General features: G+C 35.5%; 1 long non-coding RNA gene across 1 annotated transcript; it reads left to right on the top strand.

The window, feature by feature from the left end:
• Positions 1-421: 421 nt before the first annotated feature.
• Positions 422-26,788, top strand: LOC132710407 (uncharacterized). The gene is made up of 2 exons (XR_009621103.1): positions 422-510; positions 26,546-26,788. It is a non-coding gene; the product is annotated as an uncharacterized LOC132710407 (long non-coding RNA).
• The last annotated feature ends 382 nt before the right edge of the window (positions 26,789-27,170 follow it).

Here is a 27,170-nt window from a genome sequence, read left to right as displayed (position 1 = left end):
GTAAAAATATGCTGTAACATAAGTGCATTAAAATGGCAACAGGTGACAGAATAAAAAATAGAAGCAAGTATGTGGACATTAAATATTGTAATGTAAGAGAAGCCATCAAATGTAAATTAATTTGCTTGCTTCATTGTTCTTCAGAGGACAATCTGGCAGACATAATGACCAAGCCATTGGGTGGAATGCACCATGGGAAGAATATTAAGTTATTCAGTTTTATGTCCGTTCCAGTTATGAAGGGAGGAGTGTCAGTATATTTATGAACTGGAATAGGGCATAGCAACAGGTCAGCCAATGAAGGCTGTTTGATAACTGAAACATAGTATTTGTTTATGGGGCCATAAGAGACAGTTTGGAGACTGGGTGTGGCTAAACTCTTCTGTATATAAACTTGAAGGCACTAACTTCTCACTCCTCCATTTTTGCCTTCTCCATTTTGTGCTGCCATTTTGTGCTGTGTTTGTACTTGCTATTTGTGTTCTCTACAACATGGAAAAACCTACAAGGGTATTGTATGCCTTATGTGTTGTTATGTATATAAAGACGTTTTGAATCCTGCTGAATTGTCTGATTGTGTGTGCTGCAACAAACTGACAGTGCTACTATCTGAAATGTATGCATTAATTTCTACAGGATGCATTGTGTAGATATCTATTCTTTTATTCATGCTCTTGATGTAATAGATAAGAAAATTCTTACTATAAGAACTCAATGTAAATTCATTCAAATAAAAAAGAATTTCTAGATTAGGATGCAAGTATTTTCACCAATATAGATGTTTACCAATTTCAGACAAAGGGTTTCAATTTTAACACACAAATCCTCAGACTATGTGAAATTCAATTTCCATAGTTCACCCATTATACACTGATACTGGTATTATAATTTAGCTGAATTGCTTCTTTGGCCAGGATGGTTAGGATGCCAAAAATCTATAAAACAGCTTTTTTAGCATATTCTGGTGGCTAATCTGTATGTCTTACTCCCGTAGGTAGTATACATTATACATCACCAGTTTGATGTAAGCAAAGTCTTGAAGCTGTTAGTTTGCTCTAATGATTCTTCCTTGATTTTCTGTTAAAAGAAAAACCCAAACAACAATAACAACAAAACTATCCTTTAATGTAAACAAACAATGCATACCAATAAGCAGTTGCTGAAAATATAGTATAGATTTTTTTCCTGGCAGTGTTGAATAATTCTTTTAGCCCCACCCTAATCTACACTTTATGATATTTTGATAAATTATAACTTTTGGACACAAAGTAAAGAACACATTAATTTCTTTCATATAGAGATTGATTCAGGGTCATAACAACAGTCATAACCAAACCATATACTGTAAAGTCTGATTACTTAATATATAAAAATAGTAAATAATTTCATACTAGGTCACTTTCTTTTCCACTGCCCTTGTCATATCTCTGTAAATCAGGGAGACATTTGCCTGAATCCCTTCTGAATATTATCTTGTTTTCCAGGCCTTAAACATGTTTTACTCCTTTTTGCCTAGATAATGATTCTAGAGAATTTATGCTAAAGTCATCTTTCCCAGTCTCTACACTAAGTTAAGGTGACCAGATTTTAACATTGGTAAAGAGGGACATTGTGGGCGTGGCTTATTGTGTGGGCGTGGCTAGCTGGTCATGTGACTGGGTGGGCGTGGCTAGCTGGTCATGTGACCGGGTGGCCATGGCTATGTGTATAGGGTAAGGTACACAGATTTTAACATTGGTAAGAAGGACACCATTGTGGGCGTGGCTTATTGTGTGGGCGTGGCTTGGAGGCCATGTGACTGGGTGGGCGTGGCTAGCTGGTCATGTGACCGGGTGGCCATGGCTATGTGTATAGGGACTACTCAGAGGGCTGAAAAGTCATTTCTGACAGGTCCTCACACTTTTGACTGGTCCTCACACTTACGACTATCCTCACATTTATGCCCATGCAGCATTCTTAACAACCATGTCACTCATTTCACAACTGCTTGTCTTCACCATGGTGACAAGATAGGGCAAAAATGTAAAATGTGAGGACAGTCGTAAGTTCGAGGACTGGTCAAAAGTGCGAGGACCAGTCAAAAATAACTTTTTCAGCCCTCTGAGTAGTCCATATGCATAAAAGGATACAGTAATAGAGAGGGATGAAGGAAGGGAAGGGAAATTAGAGTAGGAGTGACGGTTAAGAGAGGGAGGAAGAGAGGAGGAGAAGGAGAAAGGAAGAGGAAGTAGGGAGGAGAAAAAGAGGGTGGGGGGAAGAGAAAGTAAGAAGGAAAGAAAAGAGAGGTGGTAGGTTTGAGGAGAAAGATTGCTGTACAATAAAAAAGATGAAAGGGAACAAAGCCAACCCCAAACAAATATAAAGATATTAAGATAAAGAATGAATTGTTAAACTTTAAAGAATAAAAGAGAACAAATATGAATAAATAGCAATAATTAGAAACACACATACATACAATGTATTTTCTTTGAACAGAATATTTGGCTGGTTCACAAATTTAAACAGTGTTTAGTCATTTCAATTAAATTTACAATTTCTATATTTCCTTTTTGCCATATTTATTCCTCATCTATTTTTTTAAAAAAACAATATTACCCTTCATCCTCATCTCTAATCTTAATCAAATTCAATTTTTCCCTTCTATTCTATTTTATACCCCTTCCCATTGTTATCTATTTTTATATCCATCCTCACATTGTTTAATTATGTAATTATGTAATACAGTTGTTTAATACAAATTCAACATTTTAATATAAATCAATTAGTTATATAACTATCTTTTTTGTATATTAATCAATATGAACATGAATATTCCAATTATTTCCATGCAATCCAATTTCTTACAAATCAATTAATTATACTTACCAATAATAATAAACCAAATAATTTCCCCCATATATTCCTCCAAACCACAACTTAACCATTTCTGCTTTCAACACAGTATACAATTAATAGTATCTCAATTATTACAATTCCCTAGTTAAAAAGAGCTTTTTTTTCTTTTGTGTTTTAAAATCTTGAACTCTCCTCTTTTGCCCTAAATAATTTCCCATTGTTTACACCTACCTTTTTTGGTGAGGAAAAGGAAAATAAATCTGCTGCCTAATTTTCCAACGTTGCAAGCAAACAGCAAAGCAAACAGCCAGTTTCACTTTCGTTTTGAGCTTGGTTTGCACAAAGAGAAAAAAAAAACTGCTGGAGCAATTTAGGAAGAGCAGAGCCCTGCGCAAATCAGCTGAGAGGGGGAAGCCGAGCTAATCAACGTAGGGCGGCCCTTTGAAGCCCCGCGGCAAGAGTTTAAACAGGTTTTTTCCCTCTAGCCAGCAGCGGGGATTCAGGAGGCAGAATGAAAAATCGGGACTTTTTTAAAACGCCGCGGGACGCGGGACAAATTGCTCAAAAGCGGGACTGTCCCGCCAAAAGCGGGACGTCTGGTCACCTTACACTAAGTGAAAATTTGTACACTTTTTAGTTGAGGGGTCCTTGGTGCTCTGAGCTTGCTTGTTTTCTTGCAGACCCAAACTAGGTACCATTACCCAAACTAGGTAACATAATCAGTGCTCCCTTTTAGTTGTTTATTCTAGTGTAATAAAAGAGCGGCGTGATGGCCTAGAGGTGGAGTTCTCACCTCCCAATCATAAGGCTGTGAGTTCAATCCTAGGTAGCAGCAGTTATTTCTCTCTCTGGGTACAAAGAGAAAATATCTGCTGTGAGCTCCGTGTAGGTGTCAGGAATGGCATCAGGCCAATAAATGCTCAACTCCATTCAGTTGTTCCAACTCACCCCGATTCAATGGATTACAAAGTCATTAAAAGAAAATATATATATACAACCAAACCAAATTAAACATTTTCCTTCCTGGTTATCAGTTAAATAAACTTCCAGATATAGTGGAAGAATTTAACATAGTAAGCCGTTATATAATTAAACATATTTATAGTTTTCTACTATTATAAGTTAAATTCGCATATTCCATGAATCAACACTTAGCATATTTAAGGCAATTTAGCACCTTATCTGCCTTCTGTGAAGAGTAATATAACTCTAAGAATGATGTGAGTTCTTTCTCTGGAGACTATTCCTTTCACTGTGCTATGGCTCATTAACTTTTAGGAGATGCTGTCACTGATTACGATAGTACAAGGTGACAACTATTAGTGCTTATGATGTTGAGATAAAGGGATTTCAACAAGATAGCATGCATTTTCTGTTAGCTGAAACTATTTAAATAGCCTCTTTAACTATGCTATTAATTGTTCCCAATATCACACATATGTTAAATAAACTATAAAAATCACTTCTGGTGAGTTACTAAAGACACTGAAAAGCACTGATTTGTGTTTTCTTCTTGCTTCAAATAAAAACAACAGAGCTGAATATTTTATTTTGGTCTCACTGCTAACAAATCAAGCAAAGTTCCAGGTTTGTCAGTTTTATAAAACTAGGCCTAAGAGATCTGGACTACAAAAATCCACTAGTAGTTTCTATTAGTCAATTGTTTATATTTTGAAAGAAGAGAATATTTAGCTCAATTGGACAGTAAAAGAATAGGTAAAAGTTATATTTATTAAATATGAGCATATGCTGCTTTTGACAAAGTAAAAAAAAATATTGCCATAATCTCCATCCCTCTGGATATTCATGCAATGTTACAACAAGAATACAAAAGAGACAGAGTTTGTATTGCTATGACATAATTCTGCTTTCATTAGACTGACCCCTTTGACTTCCACTGCAGATGTTGCTCTTGTGAAAAGCTAAATGTTTGTTGATTAATGGATATTTAAAATATGTACTTTTAGCAAATGCTGTCCTAAAATATTTATTATTTTTGTAAATCTTGCATGCAGATTTTAGATATTTTAGCATATCTTAGCTGAAAATGTTACACACAAATTGGAATTTAGAATTTTCTAATTCTAAAATTAGCCTAATAATGTCAGGATAAAATGATGACAAAATCCTAATATATCATCAAATATAGTGAGGTTCCTATGGTATCTCGTGTTATTTATAAGATTCATTGGGGTGTCTAACTGCTAATGTTTGGTATTACCATAATGGTTTGTTTAATTTGTTTCTGATAAATATAAATACATATTGAAATAAAGAGCAATCTTGATTAATGGACAAACTTAACTCAATTTTTACCTTAGAGACCTAGACATCTTCGAAACAAAGATTGGCATAATTCAGACATAGAAATAATAAGGCATTTTCTATATTTCTACCTGAGTCTCTATCTTTGGGTTTTTTGAAGAAAGGAAAGCACTGGATCATATTATTCATTAAAATTTACAAATTATCAATATGTTAACATGGCCAACATTCATTTCCAATATAGCAAATTTGAATTTCTTTGTAAGTAAGGACAAATTCTGCTGTTTTAAGAAATTTTTTCTGAGTCAGAGTAAGTATATTAAAGACATGAATAACTCAAATCTTATTATTTTAGTTTTTGTTTTTAAAAATTGGTAAAGTTATGATAGTGGCTAAATAAATAAGAAAGCCTATGCAAAAGCAATTTACAAAGAGGTCTATAGAGAAAATATAAATGGAAGAAAATAGCTCTCTTCACTGAATTCTAGTTCAATCTGTGACTGAAGTTAGGATCAAAATAATTGTTTACAACACCAAATACAAGTCAAAAATATTCAAATTGCATCATTTTATGGATTGTAACTAAATAGTAGGCCTCTACACATTTCAAATAGTATTTGGGGAAAGTGTTCCTACCTTGCACCAGTAGAAACATAACATCCCTCTGTTATTCCCTAAAGCAGCTAATTTTTCCATGTTTTCACTTTGGAGACCTCACCAATTAAAGTTAATGCAATTCTGAAAGCATCCACACTGTTTTTTTCAGTGGCATGGACTGCTGAAAATATAGAGGCTGCTTTAATTAACATCAGACAAGATCTATGCTCACACTGGCATGAAGTCTAAAGGACATTTTCTGAATAATTTTCAAAGTCTGCACAGTCTTTCTAAATAGCGATTAGTGTGAATCAAAATAGTGTCCCAATATTGAAAGGGAACAGAAATTTTCAATTCTTCTCTGGTACTACCGATAAATCATTGTCCATTATGGATATGATATACAGGTGCTGCACCATGAGTGACTTTGCTTTCTCTCTACTTCTGAATACTAACTTCACTCCCTAAAATTAGAGTTTTACAAGAAGTTTCGCACATAGAGCTAAGTCTTCTTCTCTCTTACAATAGGTTGAAGGGAGGTGACCGCTAAATTTATTTCAATATACATTTTTGAATCCCTAATAGAATTCAGATAATAGCCCTTTGGGATCATCATTCTGCTTTTTACATCTTTTTAGCATTGCTCATGAATGTCTATAACAAGAACTGTTGGAGCATGATTGGTTCTTCTTAGAAATTTATCCTTATTTGTTATATCTTAAACATGTTCTGTTTTATATGATGTTTTCTAAATGAATAAATCAACGACTGTAGTAGGAGAAACAATGCATAGAAATAAAATTTGTCGAATAAATTCATATCCAGGCATTTCAAGATGAGCTCAGTGAAGAGAATGGTTGGATACAAATATATTCTTATAATAATGATAGTGGCAGTTTGACCTTAAATAGAGAAAAGATCACTGAGAGTCATGAATAAGCTCAATAACATAATCTAATGCATGTGTAGAGGGAAAGGATATTCAGTCTCATGCCAGAACTTTCCCACCAACTTTTTCAATCTAGGAAGGACTGATATTTATGTTTCAGTGTAATATTAAAGATAGTAAATAAAAATGTCACTAAATTATTTTGATCTGTTTTGACTAGCAGGAATATGGATAGTCTAGGTGAAAAGACAACCTTTTCATCAGTAAACTCCTTTTTCTACATAAAATCACAGCTGGGATTGATCTGAACTGTTTTGACTATCCACAAGTCAATAGAAGTTGGATAGAGCAACTGAGCATTTGCCTTTCTTGCCAGTAGAGAGACTTACCATACACTCATTGCTTAGCTATTGGCCTGCAGCTGATGCATCTTCCTTTATGCTTACATTTCACATCTAAATATGTATCCTTTTCCTTTAAAAATATACTAGTATTTATTGTCAGCAGAATGGAAAAGCTCTACTGTCTTCAAGGCTCATTAACCTGGCACGATGGTTAGTCATTGTGCAGCATGGTATCATCTCTAGTAACAGCACACATTATTTTTTGGAATTCAAGACAACTGAACACTTCTGATAGTGGCTTATCTTGTTAATGTGCAGTTCAGTTACTGTCATTTTTATATAGTGGCCAGTCTGCTTGTCAGTTCTATAGTTCTTCTTAAAAGAATCTTTACAACTCCCTAATTCTATGATTCTACTTTATTCAGTTTTGTGCAGGGTGAAACATGTCAGTTTTGGATGAAATTGCCTGTGACGTGTTACTACAATAAAATTGCTAGTGCAAGAAAATGTTGTCCTATGGGAGATGAAGTTGACTACTCTGGGGAATACAATGATCACTTTTTTTGATATTGAAAATAGATGTTAAAATAATGTGGCCCAGAAAGTTTCTTAGCAAAGCTGGGAAAGTTTTGTCCCACCATTCTTGTAAATAAAATTGTAAAGAAATTAAATGCTATAGGCAGCTACAATTGAAAGTGATTTCCATTTTATGTACAATATACATAAACCTACAAATATGCATACAGGATAAATAATTCCAGATCACCATAAAGAATCTGCAAAAGCCTTTAATAATGAGAAACAAGAGACATACAAAAAGAAAGGAGCTCATATATGCAGGCCACAGTATGGAAAGAACATAGTGAAACAGACTAGCTCCAATCTGGCAAAGGAATACAACAAGGCTTCATACTTTATCTTCATTCATTCAATTTATATGCAGAATATATATTAAGGAAGCTGAATTGGAAGAAGATGAATGAAAGGAACAAACATCTGTAACCTCTGCTATGTTGATACACTATCCTAATAGAAAAAAATGCAAAGGATCTGCAAGCTCAGCTACTAAAGGTCAAGGACCATAATGAAACACATGAGATTAACATTAAATATAAAGATGATCAAATTAATGACAATAGGTAGAACAACCAACCTTAGAATTGACAATAAAGATATCAAGTGGTCAATAGATGATTTTTAGGAAGAATTATCAACAATAAATGAACAAGCAGTAAAGAAACAGCACTCAGTAGAGCAGCCATAAAGGCCTTGGAGAAGACATTTAAATATGGTGTCTATATCTAGAAAGATCAGAATTGTGCAAGCCATGGCATTTCCTGTGACACAATGGATGTGAATCCTGGACTTTAAAATGCAGGATAGAAAGACAATTGATGAATGAAAGCAAATATATGTGCCCAAGGATAATGATGCAAGATCAAATTCGAGTTGGTCACCAGGACCAGAGATATACTAATCTAAGCTTTCGGACTCATGCTTGAATCCATCTTCAGGGAACATCTCTCTACTGGAATACATGTTTTGGACTGTTCTGAATCATGTTTATGTGGTGCATTCCTATTGGCTGATTGGTATGCTATTGGCTATCATTTCATTGTGCTGCCAAGCTCTTGTGCCCTAGTATTTGATAAGCTTATGGTAAATCAGCACACCTGTTAACTGACAAAGAGCCGTTTCACAGGCTTCAATCATTTCCCTGGCTATCTTTGCACCTGCACGGTCAACGATCTTAGTTGCTGTGAAATTAAATGTGTGTCCTTGTTCATTGCAATGTGAGGCTACCAATGAGTTCAGGTTTCCAGACAATTGATGATCTGAAGCTGGCACTGGAGAAAACATTGAGAGTAACATGAATAGCATAGAAAACAAATCAATTTATCATTGAACAAATCCATTCACAATTGTCACTTGAGGCACAAATGACCAGGTTAAAATTATCCTACCATAGTCACATTATATGAATATTCAGTTTTCTGAAACAAGCTGTAGTGCTGGGAAAGGTAGAAGCAAAGAACAAGGCTAGTAGCAAGGTGAACAGAATCAGTTACAATGGCAATAAGTGCACCATTGGGTGACTTGAAATAGCAGGTTTGGGAGATTGCCATTGAGGAAATCTATTTGGTGGCTAGGAGTTGAAAAAGATAGTGACATATAATCAACGACAAAGGATATGATTATAGAGAGAGAAATCTTACTGGAGAAATTAACTTTTGAATGTGTATTAAGGATGAAGGAAAGGCTGATAGCAATAAAGGAAATAATGCGTAGAAAGGAAACAATACAAAATATTATAGCCCTAGAAAATCTTGACTATAGATATAGTAATAAAAGCAATGACTTTTAAAGTAGTACTAGACTAATGTTTTGTCATGCATATTATTATCATAGCTTTCAGTCTTGAAAATATGAAACTATCTTTACAATAATTTCCTATATATGTCAGAATTGGTTAGCCCAGATAGCTGCTGCAGCAAAAAATTCTGGGCTTGAAAAGCCAACATATGCATAGTTGAATAAGTGTCTGTAGCACCTGTTATTTAAGACATTTTGGCTAGTTGGAAGTGCAATTAACCCCATAGCAATAATGAATGTGGATCAGTCATTCTGCTCAAAATAGTAAGTTGTTAATTTAAATATTGCTAGATACGTTTCTATGACAAAGTTTTTTGGCCACAGGACACGTTACTATGCTCAAATCTTTCTCCTTTGTACTTACAAGCTGTAATCATGGAATTGAATATGACTATCTTTTCCTTTGTCGAGACACACTATAGTAGCTGACATTTTGCAATATACTGACACAGGCATAGTTCCTATTTTGCCAACAAAGCTTAGACATTAAATGCTCATTTGAACTGAATATGATGCAGTCCATATGGTAATTTCAAAAGTATGAGTACTATCAGTTCATTTCATGAGGCCTATAACAGAAGCTGCAGATGATAATGAGTTCTAGCTGCTGCAAACTTACTGGATTTTCAGTGTTGACCTGAGGTGAAAGGTTTTTGCCTCTAATTACTAATCTCTTATGGCTTTGGCTTCCCATCCCTCCCCAATGACCTCTGTTCCATTCAGTAACTTCAGCTGTTGTGAAATGGCATATGACAAGAATTACTTAACTGAACGGTCACCTTTTAAACTCAACTGATTTCCCCATATGTTCCAGCACTGATAGAAAAAAGCTTAATGTATCATATCACCCTATACAGTGCAGCTTTATGCATTTTTATTCTGTCATAGATAAATTAAGAATGCTTTAAATTAAACCAGATTGGTCCTCTGAATATAAAAATGTATAGATAAGCTTTCCAAAACTGACTCAAGAAATGCTCAAAAGATGCTATTTTTAAAAAAAAATTTAATCAAACTATTGCTTTATCTCATCCTTACCTCAGGTAAATTTATTTATTTATTTATTTATTTATTTATTTTATCATATTTATATACCGCCCTACTCCCAGGGGACTCAGGGCGGTGAACAGCCAAGATAAAAATACAGTAACATATAAAAGTTAAAAACTATTAAAAATAGATTAAATAATTTGGGCTCAAGAACAAATCTAAAAACATCCAATTATATAAAACATTTAAAACCCAATTTAAAAGGGAGAATTAGGCCAGGCCAGCCTGTTGGAATAAAAATGTTCTTAGGACGTGGCGGAAAGTGCGTAAATCTTGGATCCTCCGTATCTCTGGGGGGAGCTCGTTCCAAATGGCAGGTGCCCCCACAGAGAAGGCTCTCCCCCTGGGGGCTGCCAGTCGACATTGTTTAGCTGACGGCACCCTGAGGAGCCGTCTCTATGGGAGTGAACTGGTCGGTGAGAGGCTACTGGTGGCAGAAGGTGGTCTCGTAAGTACCCTGGTCCTGAGCCATGGAGCGCTCTAAAGGTGGTAACCAAAACCTTGAAGCACACCTGGAAGACCACTGGGAGCCAGTGCAGCTCACGCAGGAGGGGAGTCACATGGGAGAGCCACGTCGCTCCCATCACCACCCGCGCGGCCGCATTCTGGACCAGTTGGAGCCTCCGGGTGGTCTTCAAGGGGAGTCCCATGTAGAGAGCATTACAGTAGTCCAGGCGTGAGGTGACAAGGGCGTGAGTGACTGTGCGTAATGAGTACCGATCCAGAAAGGGACACAACTGGCGAACCTGATAAAAAGTCCTCCCGGCCACGGCCGTCATATGCTCTTCTAAAGACAGCCGTGAGTCCAGGAGGACGCCCAAGTTGCGAACCCCATCTGTGGGGGCCAACAACTCGTCCCCAATAGTCAGAGATGGCACCAACTGACTGTATCGGGACGACGGAAACCACAGCCACTTGGTCTTGGATGGGTTGAGTCTGAGTTTGTTCCTCCCCATCCAGATCCGTACAGCCTCCAGGCACCGGGATATCACTTCGAGGGCATCATTGGGGTGGTCTGGGGTGGAGATGTACAGCTGGGTGTCATCAGCGTACTGCTGGTACTTCACCTCAAAACCACGGATGATCTCCCCCAGTGGCTTCACATAAATGTTGAACAGAAGGGGCGAGAGGACTGATCCTTGCGGCACCCCACATAAAAGGGACCTCGGGGTCGACCTCTGCCCCCCTGTTAACACAGACTGCGACCGGTCAGAGAGAAAGGACGAGAACCACCCTAAAACAGTGTCCCCTACCCCCAACCCTTCCAACCGGTGCAGCATGATACCATGGTCGATGGTATCAAAAGCCGCTGAGAGGTCTAATAGGACCAGGACAGAGGAGAAACCCCTGTCCCGAGCCCTCCAGAGATCATCAACCAATGCGACCAATGCCGTCTCCGTGCTGTACCCGGGCCTGAAGCCCGATTGGAACGAATCTAGATAAGTCGATACATCCAGGTACTGAGGCAGCTGTCGCGCAACCACACTCTCAACAACCTTCGCAACAAAGTGAAGGTTGGAGACAGGACGATAATTTGCTAACACAGCCGGGTCCAGATGATATTGAAATTGACATTATTTTTCTGTTGATACTTTTCCATCTAAGAATATATTCCTGTTTTTTTCTCCACCCTGCAATCTTTCTGATGTGTGTGGATGTTATATTGGAGTATCATTGTAGAGTTTACACTGTGAGAAACAGGATTACATGGTTATTTTACTGCTCTTTCTTTAAGATGCAAAACCAAAGAGAATAATTACAGATGAGTAAAAGAACTTGGAATGCACCTTTCTTGGGATTTTATTTTCTTTTGTAGAGAGAAGTTCACTGAAGATGGGATCCAGCATGAATCTGAAAGTTTGTCTGGTGATCAACCCAGATTCAATCTTGCAACATTATCCTGGACATATATTTGCCTTCATTCATGAACTGTCTTTGGTTTAAACCTATTTTTATTTCACATTCATGCTTCTCATTCATAAGTATACACTCCATTCAATGGCTTTGTATGGCTGTGAATAATGTTATTTTTAGTGTAAATTTAGTGTGTAAAACTAAATCTGTGAAGTATTTTTCTTTTAACAGACTATATTCTAAATATAGTCTGTTAAAATAAATAATTAAATAACTAAATAAACTAAATAAAGCTAAATAAATAAACTAAATAAAGTGTTCCGTGCACCTCTGGCGTTTAATCATGCCGGCCACATGACCACAGAGACATCTTTGGACAGTGCTGGCTCTTTGGTTTTGAAATGGAGATGAGCACCGCTCCTAGAGTTGGGAATGATTAGCACATATGTGCCAGGGGAACCTTTACCTTTACGTTTTTATTCTAAATAGAATTTGCTTTTAACTTTTCTTTTTAATAAAAGTAGTTAAAAATAAGAGAATTTCAATGAAAATTTTATGGGTTTATGGTTTTATATTTATTTAAGTAGAAGATAGGCAAAGGATGCATATGATCATCCTGTCTTTCATTTTTCTTCAGTGACTTGCAGCATTTCTCCTTTTCTTTCTTCGGTGAATACCAGGGAAAGATATCCTATAGAAACTGTTTCCATTTGCTCCAGATTTAGAAATGCGTAGACAAGGAGGCTTCAGAGTGATAGAAAGAAAATAATAGTACCAGCCATAAGCATCCTTTCCTACATCCAGCAGTAAAGTTATCTCAAGTATATCTTTAAGAGAGTTTGAAAAAAAGACGTCAAATATCCTGAGGTAGAAAAGGAGAAGCTTCTCACACAGTGAAATAAAACTTTTAAAAATGGCAAGTGTATTTAAATACAGACGTAATTTTTTTTCATTATGACTATTCCTTAATATGTTAGCTAAGATTATATAAAATGGAAATCCTTTGTCTTCCTATTACAAACAGTATTCCAACAGGACTAATCTATTGGATGCTATATTGTTCGCCAATGGATTATTATACTCTCTTTCTCATTCACTCTGATAGTATGTTTGATTTTCTCGCCCTCTTCTAGCATTCAATTTTTCTCTCCCTCTTCCTTTTCATAAAGCATGCTGGAAAGGAAAAAGCAGATTGACAAAGAGCTTTTTACCAAAGGCTGCAAAAAATTACACCTAGGATTTTGTATGGTGCTCTGTAGCTCATCCTGAGGTATATTAACAAAACTACACCTTGATTTATGTGTTTCTTTCCTACCCTTAATGAAAAAAGAGAGATTAAAACAAAATAGTTAAAGCAAACCAAAAACAAAAGATATTTCAGCAACAAAACAGGAATTGTAGTCCTTATTTAAATTGCATCTAAAAATCAGAACTCAGATATGTCTAACACTGCCTCAGAACTCTAGAACTCAGTTCTGTTAATCTAGTTTTTCTCATTTCAGAAAAAGCCAGAAAGTCTTTTCTTCAGAATATCTTTTTATTCTTCCATTGCTATATTAGTTTTTCTGGGAATGATTGATGCTGCTACAAAATAGAAAACAAGGTAATAGCAATAGCTAGAAACATTCTAGAAAATAATAATATCTAGAAAATACTAAGCAATTACTTCTTCCTAATATTATACTATGACTATAGAAACTGAATTGCTATATCAGTAAATTTAAAATAATGATTTTAAAAATGCATTAAGGCCATTTGTAAATAACTGATCATTTTGAGACAATTACAGTTGATAGCTAAAGAAAACAACATAAACACTCCCTCATACCAAAAGAATACAGTTTTAATTTGAGAAATTTGCTGAAGTGGACTTCAAACTGGAGGTAGTATCACAGATCGATAATATGAACTGGTGATAAAATCCCAAGTTCAATAAAATATCTTGTAATGCAGTACTTCATGCAGAGTGTATTTGTACATTGACCTATGTGCAAATATGCTAGAAATGAAGACTAGTAAGCAAGGCTTGCAGAAAAAGATTGTGGTATAATATTTGTATTACTCCAATCCACTCCACTCCACTCTCCAGTTTACTCCACTCCATTCCATTCCATTCCATTCCATTCCATTCTATCCTTCCTATGGGACTAGCCTGCTCCCCTCGTGCTAGTAGAAAAGGCCTGCTAGCAGTGGTGGGACTCCACTTCGGGAGAACCAGTTGTTAACTTTCTCAGCAGTTTGGTAAACTGGTTGTTGGAAGAAATCATTAGGGCAAAGAACCAAGTAATTGTTAAATTACTTGAATCCCACCACTGCCTGCTAGGGATCCCATCTGTATGGAATTCCAGGAGGCAAGGATCAAGGAGAAGAGTCTTTTCTACTATGACCTCGTCCCTGTGGAACACTCTACCACTTGAGGTGAGAATGCTTTTAGTCTTTTGGCCATCTGGGAAGGTATTAAAACTTGGTTCTGCCGGTTGGCTTGGAGTCCCCAGGGAGGCACTCACTATTGGAGATGATTGATGGGGAAAGAAGACCTCATCTCTGTGTTGTCTGTCTTTTAGCCCTGGTTTTTTGTATAGTCTTCACATTTTAATATGCATAATTTTAATATTTTAATTATTTTATATTTATTTTTTATTATCTGTAAACCATCCAGAATTGCTTTATAGTAGAGATCGCATAAAAATGTAATAAATAAATAAATAAAATAAACTTTTATTCTTGGTTGCAAGGAAGTTAAGGAATGAGTTTAATTTGATCTAACATAAAAGTATTAAAGGCTTATGTAACAATGAAGGTTTTTTTTTTCATATATTACAAACTTTAAAAATGCTCAACATACTATAACCGTGATGGCGAACCTATGGCACGCATGCCACAGGTGGCACGCGGAGCCATATTAGTGGGCACACCAGCTCAGCTCTGGGGCACATGCGCACGCAGGCCAGCTGATTTTCAGGCCTTCTGGGCCCACCAGAAGTAGGGAAACAGGCTGTTTCCTGCCTCTGGAGGGCCTGGGGGGGTGGGGAAGGCCCGTTTTTTTTTCTTACCTGGCTTCAGATCCTCTCTGTGTGTCTGGGAATGGCGAAAACAGCCTTTCCCACTTCCTTGGAGGGCTTATGGAGGCTCAAAGAACCCATTTCCCTACTCCCGGTGGGACAGGAAGTGGATTTTTTCCTGTTTCACAGCCTCCAGAGACTCCTAGAGAGGCTCCTAGAGACTCCTAGAGAGGTTCCTAGAGACTCCTAGAGAGGTTCTGGAGGCTGGGGACAGCAAAAAATGTCACTTCCTGTCCTACCGGGAGTTGGGAAATGGGCTTTTTCAGCCTCCGTAGGGCCTCCAAGGGAGTGGGAAAGGCTGTTTTTGCCATTCCCAGATACACAGAGAGGATCTGGAACCAGGTAAGAAAGAAAAAACGGGCCTACCAGGCCATCATGTGCCAGAGCGGGGGGGAGAGGGTTGCGCACACATGTGCATGGGCACGTGCACACGCGACCCTCCCCCGCCCCCCCCTCTCCTGGCACGCGATGGCAAAAAGGTTAGTCATCACTGTACTATAAGAAGTTGTGCATTTTCCCTTCAGGGAACATTACTTTTCAATTATGCTTTTATATGCCGCTCAAAGGCACTTGATGATTAGATGGGTGGCATATAAATTTAATAAATAAATAAAAACACTAATGTTATCCAAATTAATTTTATAATTTTGTTAATTTGTATATATAATTCTTGAGGTACAGGAGACACTCTATTGTAAAGATTAAAGTATCGTATAAAGATCAGTACAAACTTAGGTTGAATGCTATTCTCAGCCCTTGAAAGCTCATGACCTGCTTTTCTGTCAGCCATATCTCTCAACCAAGTCTTGTGTTTATTCATGATAAGGGAATGCTAGATATACTATTTCAATCTCCAGGACAAAAGGTGGGGTCATAAAACTAGCCTGGGTGTATGTTAGTGAAAAAAAAAAACCTTTCTGTAACATATATGAGACTTATTTGGAACCATGGTTGAAAAATGTATAATTCATGCAGCATTTATACCTTTGAGAACTGTCTCAGAATATTTAAAAAATAGGGCAGAGGCTTTCATAAACTCAGTCCTTGAAAATATAACTTTCTTTGCTTAGTTTTTTTTAATTTTACTAAATAGAATCTCTGATTGCTCAATAAAGTAATTAAGTATGCAATAAATATCATTTAGTCATATTTATTATACTAGTATAGTACTTTGATTTGTAGGGATTTCTTTTAGTTTAGTTTGGTCATAGAGCAGTATAAACCTAATAACATAACAAGCACACTAAAACAGAAATAAAGATAAAAATCATATTGATTGAATAAAATAAAGTAAAAATAAAATAATTAATGTTTTACACTATTTTACTAATACTTTCAGAATACTTATATATATCTAAAAATACATTTTAAAAAATCTTCAGTGATAAATAATGTGTATGGAAAAATTCTACTTTACAAAGTAATATGGATATATTGTATAGCTACTAACAGCAGTTTAAATATGTACACAGTGGGGAACTAAAGCAAGCAGAATGGCATTGTAAAATAAGGATTTTAAAGCTTTTCTCTAAAGACTTGCTAAAGTGTAATTATGATGAATTCTTTTTAGCACAGTAGGACCTGGCACTGACATTATATAGTAGGCCATTATCATAATGTTTTTTTTTTAAAGTTCCTTCACCAAAGAACATACTAGAATAGATACTGGTAAGTTTATGAAAGGCTGAAACTATCAGACATAGTATGTTCAAATCTGGACAGAAATCTAATTTAAATTTCACAGTCTTTTCAATTTTTTAGCTCCAAACATTTGACCATGTTTAGTTTAGATTCATATTTGTAGTACCTTTCTAATGTTCAGGGCAGGTTCATTTAATAAAACTTTGGCACTAAATATTATAATAGTAGAAAATAGATAGAAGATAGAATTCTTTTTTTTGGCCAACTGTGATTGGACACAAAAGGAATTAGTGTTGGTGCATAATCTGTCAGTATACATACAAACAAATTGTGTCTAATTGTTTTGGTATGCAATACTCTACAGTGGTGTCCAGAGGGGAGAAGTTGAAACAGTTTATGTCCAGGATGTGAAGGGTTTATAATTATTTTCTCAGCCCTCTTTCTGATTCATGCAGTGTACAGATCCTCAATGGAAGGCAGGCTGGTTGCAATTGTTTTTTCTGCAGTTCTAACTATCTGTTGAAGTCTGTGTCTGCCCTGTTGGGATGCTGTGCCAGACAGTTATTAAGGTACAATTAACAGACTCAATTATTCCACTCTAGGACTATATCAGGAGAACCTTGGGCAATCTCAGCTTTCTGAGTTTCTTTCTGAGCAGGAAGAACATTCTTTGTTGTGCTTTTTTTTTTAATGATGGTTCTATTGTTAGGTGTCCATTTCAAGTCCTTGGAGATAATAGAACCTAGAAATTTGAGGTAATCTACTGTTGATACTGTGATATCTCCTATTGTAAGAAGGAAAGCTTCTTCTAAAATCTACTATCATCTCTACAGTTTTAAGAGTGTTCAGCTCAAGATTGTTTCAGCTGGACCTCAGGGCCAGTTGATCTACCTCCCATCTATATGCAGACACCATCATTTTGAATAAAACTAATGACTGTTATATCATCTGCAAATTTCAGTACTTTAACAGAAGGATCCTTTTAGATGTAGTCATTGGTATAGAGAGAAAAGAGTGATGAAGAGAGCACTCAGCCCGGGGGGAGGGGGGGTTCTTGTGCTAATTGAACAGGTATTCAATGTGATTTTATGTATCTTCACCTGCTACTTCCTATCTGTAGAAAGCTTATAATTCGTCTGCAAGTGTGCTCAGCCACAGCTAGCTGAGTCAGTTTAGAGAGGAGGATTTCTGGAATGTTGGTGTTGAATGCCAAACTGAAGTCTACAAAAAAGACCTTTCATAGGTCTTTGGGGATTCGAGATGTTGTAAGATGTAATGTAGTGCAATACTGACATCATCATGTACTGATCTATTTTTATGGTTTTCAGGTGGGCCAGCACTAACCTGAACTAACTAATGTTATAATAATTAACTAATGTCACAGGCTATCATCTCATTTTTTTGCAACTGAATACTAAATGTCTACATTGTCAATCACAAATATTTTTTTCCTATTTGACAAAAATCTATTTCTAAACCAGTTTTTATGTTCAAAAATACATCAACACATAATCTAATATGTTTGTGTTCCTAACATGTAAGCATTACTCATATTAATTTACTATAAGTGGTCCTATGTATACATATAGCTTTAAAGAAAAGTCTTGCAAAGTTAATAACATTTCTACCATTTAGTTTCTGTCTGAACTGACAAGTGACTGGCTGGTCATCCTAAGGCAGGCAGATCTTTGATCTTGTATTCTTCCATCAATCTTTTGACCTATGGCCCTCAAGAAGATTGTCTCTAAAGCACTTTTCCTTTTCAGAACTTTATTTCCATGTATTGTGACCTTAAACATTCTGGAAAGTTTTGTCCTGGTCAGAATCAACCTTATGTAAGTCCATATTAGGTTATCAGACAACCTTACTGTCGATAAAAGTCAATGGAATTATATTTAAAAGTTAATAACATCCATGTTATATGACACTGATTGTAAATTATAATATTCTACAATGAAAAAAAATCTTATCTCTTTTTAAACTCTTTCAGGATTGAATAAATCCTGCATTACAGTATATTTATCTTATGATTTTTATGCCAAGGTTGGAATGAAATTATGAAGCAAAGATTATTTGAGTTTATTTTATATTGGCAGTTGCTTCAAAACTCACGTTTACTTGATATCTATGAGAGGAACCCTTTCGAAACCACAAAGCAAGTGCAAAAAAATACAAGTAGATTGTGTGCTTTGAAGTGGAAAAGTAACTGGAAACATTTTAATTTTTTTAATACAAAGATTGATATAGAATGCATGAAGCTGAAGTTTGAAGGAAAAGAAACTAACACTGATTGATTTGCATTGTCTATATCTGCACTCAGTTATTTGGTACTCTGTGTAAAAATGTGATTGGTTAAAAGTGCTGCCAACAGACTCTAGATTTGCAAGCAGATAGACCGCATTATAAAAGCAAGACTGGGACAAGAGTGAAAAATAAGAGTGAAGAATTCAGTAATGTAAACCTATGCTATATTCTATCTTTGCACAAATGTATTTGTCTGTGACTTGTTACATGTTAAAACAATTATTTGGTTAAGGCAAGTATTTAAGAAACTGACACATATATTCTTTTTACAAATGTTCAATATCCTTAAATGGAAAGAACTCTATTTTCTCAGGAGCTGCCACAAAGAAGAGGGAGTTGAGCTATTCTCCAAAGCATCTGAGGGCAGGACAAGAAGCAAATGGATGGAAACTAATTAAGGAGAGTAGGAACCTAGAACTAGGCAGAACAATTAACCAGCGGAACAACTTGCCTCTAGAAGCTGTGAAAGCTCCAACACTGGAAGTTTTTAAGAAAAGATTTGACAACCATTTGTCTGAAATGGTATAGGGTTTCCTGCCTAAGCAGGGGGTTTGACTAGATAATCTTCAAGGTCACTTCCTTCTCTTCTCTCTCTCCTCTCCTCTCCTCTCCTCTCCTCTCCTCTCCTCTCCTCTCCTCTCCTCTCCTCTCCTCTCCTCTCCTCTTCCCTTCCCTTCCCTTCCCTTCCCTTCTCAAGAAATATAAGATGTTTGTGACATTTGTGAGATTGTTGTTTCAACCTGAGATAGAAAGACCACTGACCTTCTTTTCTATGTATCTACAAAGTAAATGCTACACTGGCATATGATTTATTTGTACAATAATACAATAAGTCATAATAATTCATATAAGATAAAATATTCATATACATATTTTACTCAATGTAGTATTTCCTTCTGCAAAATTGTTTGCAGTTACTACAAGCTAATTTAGATAACATTCCAATGTTCATTAATTCAAGTCACCAGATTTCTGATTTCTGTGCAAAATCAAGGACACTACCACATGAAACCTTAGAAGATTTGAGGGGGTAGGGAGAGAGAGGGAGAGAATGAACTATACTGTGGTTTGAATGGGTTTCCCACTTCATCATATGTGGAAACTATAAGGAGGCTTTAGCCCTGATTTAAACCATCTATTATAGTCCTCTTAAATTTGACATACATCAAGTAGGCAATAAATACCCTTACCAGTATAGCTGCAGACCATATCTAAATAAAAGTGAGATGAAACATTGATGTTTTAAAATATATTTCAAAGTATATTGGTTATTATAACTTCCTTTTTAGGGTGTGGGAGTGGTAATATTTCATCTTTGTGTAAGAGTGCCTTTAAATGCTTTAAAAATGTAGCTGAGGGGCTAAATAAATTCTATATTTCCTCAAGTTATGAGCTTTTGACATCCCCATTTTAAGAAAAATACAGTGATGACAAGACTTCATAATGCAGGTCAAGTACAAATTTAAAGTCAGAAATCAAATCTACTTTTGTCTGGTTTTATATTTGAAAAGCAGAAAATGGTGGGTTAATCTCTCCTGATCCACAGAAAAAAGAAGGAAAAGGTCATTGATGATCAATAGCTGATAACAGACAAGAAGTCCCCTGTGTCCCCAAGCTTTTAAAATATTTTTCATTGCATACTCTCATTGTAGAATATGGGGTAAGAGACAAAGAGTTACATAATTCATATACAGATCTATCATATTATAAAGCTCCTTATACTATTTCCTAATGCAAGAAAAAGAAGAGATATTATGCACAAAAGAAGCATTCTTTACTCTGCCAATACAGCAAAGTAACTCTGATCCAAATGTAAAGGATGTATTTTTTAAGGGAAGAAACGACTATGGATTTCACCATTTGCATTCCCCTTCAAAAAGTATTTAAGGATGGACCCAAAATGTAATAAATTATTACATTTTGCATAAAATTCCAAATTAATTCCAAGTGTTTTAAAATGATATTGAAGATGTCAAGTTCAGATAAAAATGTGGACTTATGCTAACTTTGAGCTTTCCACATATTCAAACATGAATGTGTCTCAAAGGTTTCCCAGTTTTGTTGACATGATTATTCAGGAGTAAATAATCTGTAAGAACAATTTCTGAACAGACTGAATTTATCAAATAAACTCTGCTTGTTGAATGTCATTATTTCCCCTTTTACAATTCAATGTTAAGCTAAAAGAAATCCCAAGCCAAACAATGAGTAAGTAGAGTAAGTAGATTATAGAACTAGCTGTGTATCAGATCAAACATTTCTATCAAGTTTACAAAGCATGAATTTGAACGAGAAACAATGTTAGTATCGTTTTGTGTGTGTGTTCAGTTCATAAAAGAAAAAGTGCAAATTATTATGTGTATGTTTAAATTATTGTACATTGAGAGAGAGATATTTTGTTTACAGAAGTCATTCACAATGACTTCAAAATGCAATTACAAGTACGATAAGCTTAAAGTATAAAGGTACTGTATAAATGAAATAGAAAAAAAACAGTAAATAATTTTTAATCAGCAGACAGACATTAATTTTTCTACCATAATTTGGGTAAGGTTGTACACTAGGAATGAATAATATAACAAAGATGAATAGAAGAACGTACCCCTGATATTTGACATTGCAAGAAGCTTGAGTGACTGTGTACTCTTAAATATGCTGTAGTCTCCAGGCAGCAAAGCTAATAGGAACTTTGGATGAGGAAAACTTCTTGCTTGGGTCTCCTGATAGATTGATGAGAGTATTGCTTCTGACAGAAGATTCAGCTGAGAGTAACAGACAATAACATGGCTGATTACAAAGCAGAAAATGCAAATTCAACCACATTTCTATGCATTAAACAGTTTAGAATTTCCTGAAATTTAATATAAAATACAATGAAGTGTTTCAAATAAGATTCTCCTATCTTGCTCGGTATTAACAAATCACAATATGAAGGAGAAGGGAGAAAATCACATCAAAGAAAAACTTGCCTTTGGATATTATGCAGTCGTTAAATGCATCTCACATCTTTTGTCTATGTAGTAAGGTCACTTGTCATTTCACTGATCTATATTTCTATATGCAAATAGCCCTTGCAATGTACTTTTAGCAATAGAATGAGTATTTATTTTCACAGGAAAGTGAAGCCATTACTTAATTTTATTTTATTTCAGTACAATTTAATTTTCATATCCAGGTTGTCACAGTCTTCTCCTTTTCAATAAAAATGTTTGACAATGTCATTTTAGTATGACATCTTTACAAGTCGTGCTATTTTTTTGTTTTATATAGCACAGTCCTAAAATACATGTTCCAAATGTAGTTCAGTAATGTATAACCTAGTAAAAAACATCAGTACATGGCTATTTGAGCTGTATCCTTATTTATTTTACTTTTTAATCACATTCTTCATTTAAAGAATTCAATTTAGTAATCAAGACAAGACACATAGTAGACTTCTTGAAATAAAGGTGAATCAAAGCTAGTTATTTGTTAATCTTGGTTTAAGAGTTTGCTTATCACAGTCTACCTATGATTACCCTATTTCTCTTTTTTTAAATAGATCAATGGGTGGAATTAGAAAAGTGCTCAGTGATATTTTGCTAGCAGTTTAGGAAGCGGCAGAATGGCAATTCTTCCACTTGTGGTGACTTGTGTCCTCTTAAGGATTGGGTGACCCTTCTGATTAGAATAAGTCATGATATGCCACATAGAAAAAATAGCTACCTTGAAAGCCATTCTGCCAGATCTTTACCTTTTGAAAAGAGTCTGACCTACCTTTAATTTAATAATTTAATTTAATATTTGAATTTATATACTGCCCTTCTCCCAAAGGACTCAGGGCGGTGAACAGCCAGAAGTAAAAAACATCAAATACAAAATTAAACAACAATTTAAAAATAAATTAAACATTTTGGCCCGACAGTTAAAATCCCCCATTAAAAATCCAAATTAAAATACACAATTGGAGAGATTAGGCCAGCCCGACTTGATGAAGTAAAAATGTTTTGAGAGCCCGACGGAAAGTATGTAAGTCCGGAATCGTCTGTATCTCCGGGGGGAGCTCGTTCTAGAGGGCAGGTGCTCCCACAGAGAAAGCTCTCCCCCTGGGGACCGCCAGTCATCATTGTTTGGCCGACGGCACCTGGAGGAGCCCCTCTCTATGGGAGGGGACTGGCCAGTGGGAGGCTCTCGGTGGCAGAAGACGGTCCCATAAATATCCAGGCCCTAACCTTGCTGTTCCAAAGTTTTATGTAAACCAGTTTAGGATTGAATTGCAAAATATAAATGCTTTCTATATTGTGTGTTAATCTATAAAGAGTGTTTATGGAATTTAGTGACATTCTAGAGTTAGTCACTGAACCAGAAACATTGCACTGGCAACGTTCTTGTTTTCTTTTTAAGAATCAGAGGGGAATAATAGCACCTTTTCATCTTAACACATTTTAAAAGACATAAACTTCCTTGAGCTTCAGCTAACTTCATGACATGCATATAAGATTTAAATTGGGGTGAAGCAAGGGGAAGACTAGATGGTTAGGCAAACATTGATACAAATTACAAGTACCTCATAAAATAATAATTGTACTGTGTTAAAAAACACACTAGGGCTTATTTTCTGGTTAAGTCTTATTTTGGGGGAATACGGTACTAAATGCATCCATCTGGCTGACAATCTTAACTGGGGCTTATTTTGGGGGTAGGGCTTATATTACGAGCATCCTGAAAAATCATGCTTGGACTTATTTTCTGCTTGGGTCCTATTTTCAGGGAAACAGGATAGCATTTGTTTGCCATTGCCTCACTTGGAGTGTTTTCAGAGATAGTGTGAAACCTTTTGATATATGTGGGTTCAGCAATATCTCACTCAGTCAATTTTATTTCAAAGATGTGCACTCTGTGATCAGGAATGGAGTGCCCTGGAAAAGTGAAATGATTTGATATTACTTTGTTCTAGCTTTGAATGAAAACCTAACCAGTTTCTTTAAAAAAAAATTGCCCCAAACCTGGTCCAGTTGCCATGATTAGATCCAGAGATATATTACTGCAAATGGTGGTATATATATAACATTAGAGAAAGTGTATATGTACACTTGAATATACTGTATTCAGTTGCTAGGATTGGTAAAATATTGTTGGTGTAAATTTGGAAGGAACGTGATCTTTGTGTTTCATTTCCCTTATTTCTCCTCTCCTCCTCTACAGATATTCTTATGGCACATATACAAATCCTGTTTTAATCCAACTGAATTTTGATACAAATTAGAGCTGTAAAATAAGTCAGATTCATTCTTACTGTTTATGCTAATCCAAACAATTATTTCTCCTATTTTTTTAATATTTAAGAAATTTAATATTTATATCTTTCCATTAGTAAGAAAAATGCCCCGAAAATAAGACCCTGTCTTATATTTTTTTGAACTCTGAACTAAGCGCTTGGCCTTATTGCCATGCACTCAAAAGCCCAATTTGGCTTATTATCAGGGGATGTCTTATTTTGGGAAAAACATTGTCTGAAATGGTATAGGGTCTCCTGCTCACGCATGGGGTTGACCTAGAAGATTTCCAAGGTCCCTTCCAAATCTATTACTCTATCTTCTATGTTTTAAAGTGGACAATAGTTTCAGTGACCATGGTGATCATGAGAAGATGAATACACAACCTTTGAATTCTTCCTTCAGTTGAAACACATTAACATTTCTAAAGATTAGATTTTATTTCTAAAAATAAAATTATCCTCACTGGTGCAAGTAGCATGATTCGCTTTCAGTGAGAACATTGATACATATGCAGAAGTAAATTATATTGAATACAATTACTAGAATTGCATCTTTAATGCCAGTAGTTATTCTCTGTGCATTTGATATTCTATATATCAAATAGAGAATACTGAATCACATACTTCAAGTATGTATTGTGGATGAATAGGTAGACAGACATGCAACAGTTCCATTCAATCCTTTTTCAAAAACCAAGAACACAGCTCCAAAACCAATAGATGGCAGTATAACTCTTCTCATTAACTCTCCAAATTATTTGCAGGTTGGCAGAAGTTGTTATCAGAATAAATACTACTAAACTAGATTTTCCTGAGTTCTCAATTTATTTGTCTGTCTTATTCTTTTGATTTGATTTATTATTTTTACTCCCATTTTTCTTTCGGGGACACTCAAAGCAGTTTACAAGATTAAAACAGTAAAAGATTAAAGCATAGATAACAAACAGCCATCATACAAACAAATAGTTCAAGACAGCAGCAGTTAAAGGTAACCGAAACCAGATTAAAAAGAGCCAAGCACAAGAAATCACAAGGAACTACACTAAAGAATTGCTAAAGCTAAATAGATCTGAGTAAATGTCTTAATGTTAAAAGATACTTTTGCTACTTCTTGTGTAGTATATGAAAAGACAAGCATCAAAAAGACAATAACAACGGAAATTAATTTCCACAATAAAAGTGGGAACTAAAATCTTTGTGAAAACAAGTCTTTGATGTAGATACCCATTCCTAGTGTTTGATGTGTGTTGACAATTTACTCTATGATGGTGGATGGATTCTGAATCCATTAGGAACATTATTATCTGCTCTAATGGCATATATTCCAGAATAAAACCATGTTTTAATCCAACTGAGTTTTGATACAAATTAGAGCTATAAAATAAATCTATTGTAGTAAGAGAAGATGACTCTTATTTGCAAAAATAAAATTTTAAACCATTTCTGATTAAAACATCCAACACACATGTAAACATAGCTTAACAATTCATAATTTTGTGAATGCATGAATATTGCCATTCCATAACTATTAATGAGATTAATTTTGATCATAATTAGCAAGATTTACTATTGTACCTGAACTTAGAAAATAGAAATATTGAGTTATTTTCTTTCTCTGTTGTCTTATAAATCGAAGAAGATATATTTATCTCTTGCAATAAGTACCTATTTCCATTGACTGGACTAACCTGCTCATTGATTTGAGGATACATAAATTTAACCAGGGCCAGATTTCTTATGAGAATGTTAAGCAGCAATGATAGTACAAAGAATAATTGCATCTTTTGATGTATATTGGTGCCTAAACAGAACTTGTATAAAAATGTAGGGGATAAATCCATTAAAACAAAGCAAATCATAGCAAGTGGGAACACTTAGATTACTGTGGCTATTTTAGGGGGAAAAAACAACTAAGCAATGTTTTCATCTGCAGGTATTGTAAGGTGACCAATCGTCCTGCTTTAGGGAGGACAGTCCTTCTTTTGTAAGTTTTGTCCTCTCTCAAAAAGTGTCCTCCTACATGTCCTCCTTTTCGATATTTGAAGACTAATCTGTAAATCTCTGTATTTGATAGATGCTGATCCGATCCGTTGCATGTGATGACACATATTTGTATTTGACATGACAATTCGTCAAGGCTTGGTACAGTGCGGTGAGACGCGATTATGAGATGCATGCATTCGGCACAGGAGAATTGTTTTGAGAGAGTGCGCCGTGCACAAGAGTGCTCTGCGCACAAGTGGCTTTGTTTACTTCTTACTGAAACACGACACGGCACACACGCACGCAATGAATAAAATGTTTCTTTTATTTACGATATTTTTTTCTTCAATTTATTTGTGTCCTCCTTTTCATTGTAAAAAAGTTGGTCACCCTAGGTATGTGGTATGTGATAATTTGGAAATCTAGGATTAAATTAGATTATGAAGTTTTAAAGAATCCCTGAGGAAAGGAATGACAAACCGTTTTCCATATTTTTGCAATAATTTTGTTGACATCGCTACCAGAGTCAAATTTGACTATGTAACATGGTACTTTTTTACATTCCTGTCACTCCTGTTTCAAAATATGTAAAAATAGTAACAGAGGACACACAATTCATTTAGATTTCCTTCATTACTCAATTATTACAGTATTTAAAACTATTTGTAGTTAAGCAGTTTTTTTGGCTTTTACAATAACAGACTTCAGTGCTATTT

Source organism: Pantherophis guttatus, chromosome 8 (genome assembly GCF_059756535.1).
Source record: "Pantherophis guttatus breed Tessera chromosome 8, ASM5975653v1, whole genome shotgun sequence".
NCBI classification, from domain to species: Eukaryota; Metazoa; Chordata; class Lepidosauria; order Squamata; family Colubridae; genus Pantherophis; species Pantherophis guttatus.
Note: the sequence above shows the minus strand (reverse complement) of the source record. Positions and strands in the feature narration are given on the sequence as shown.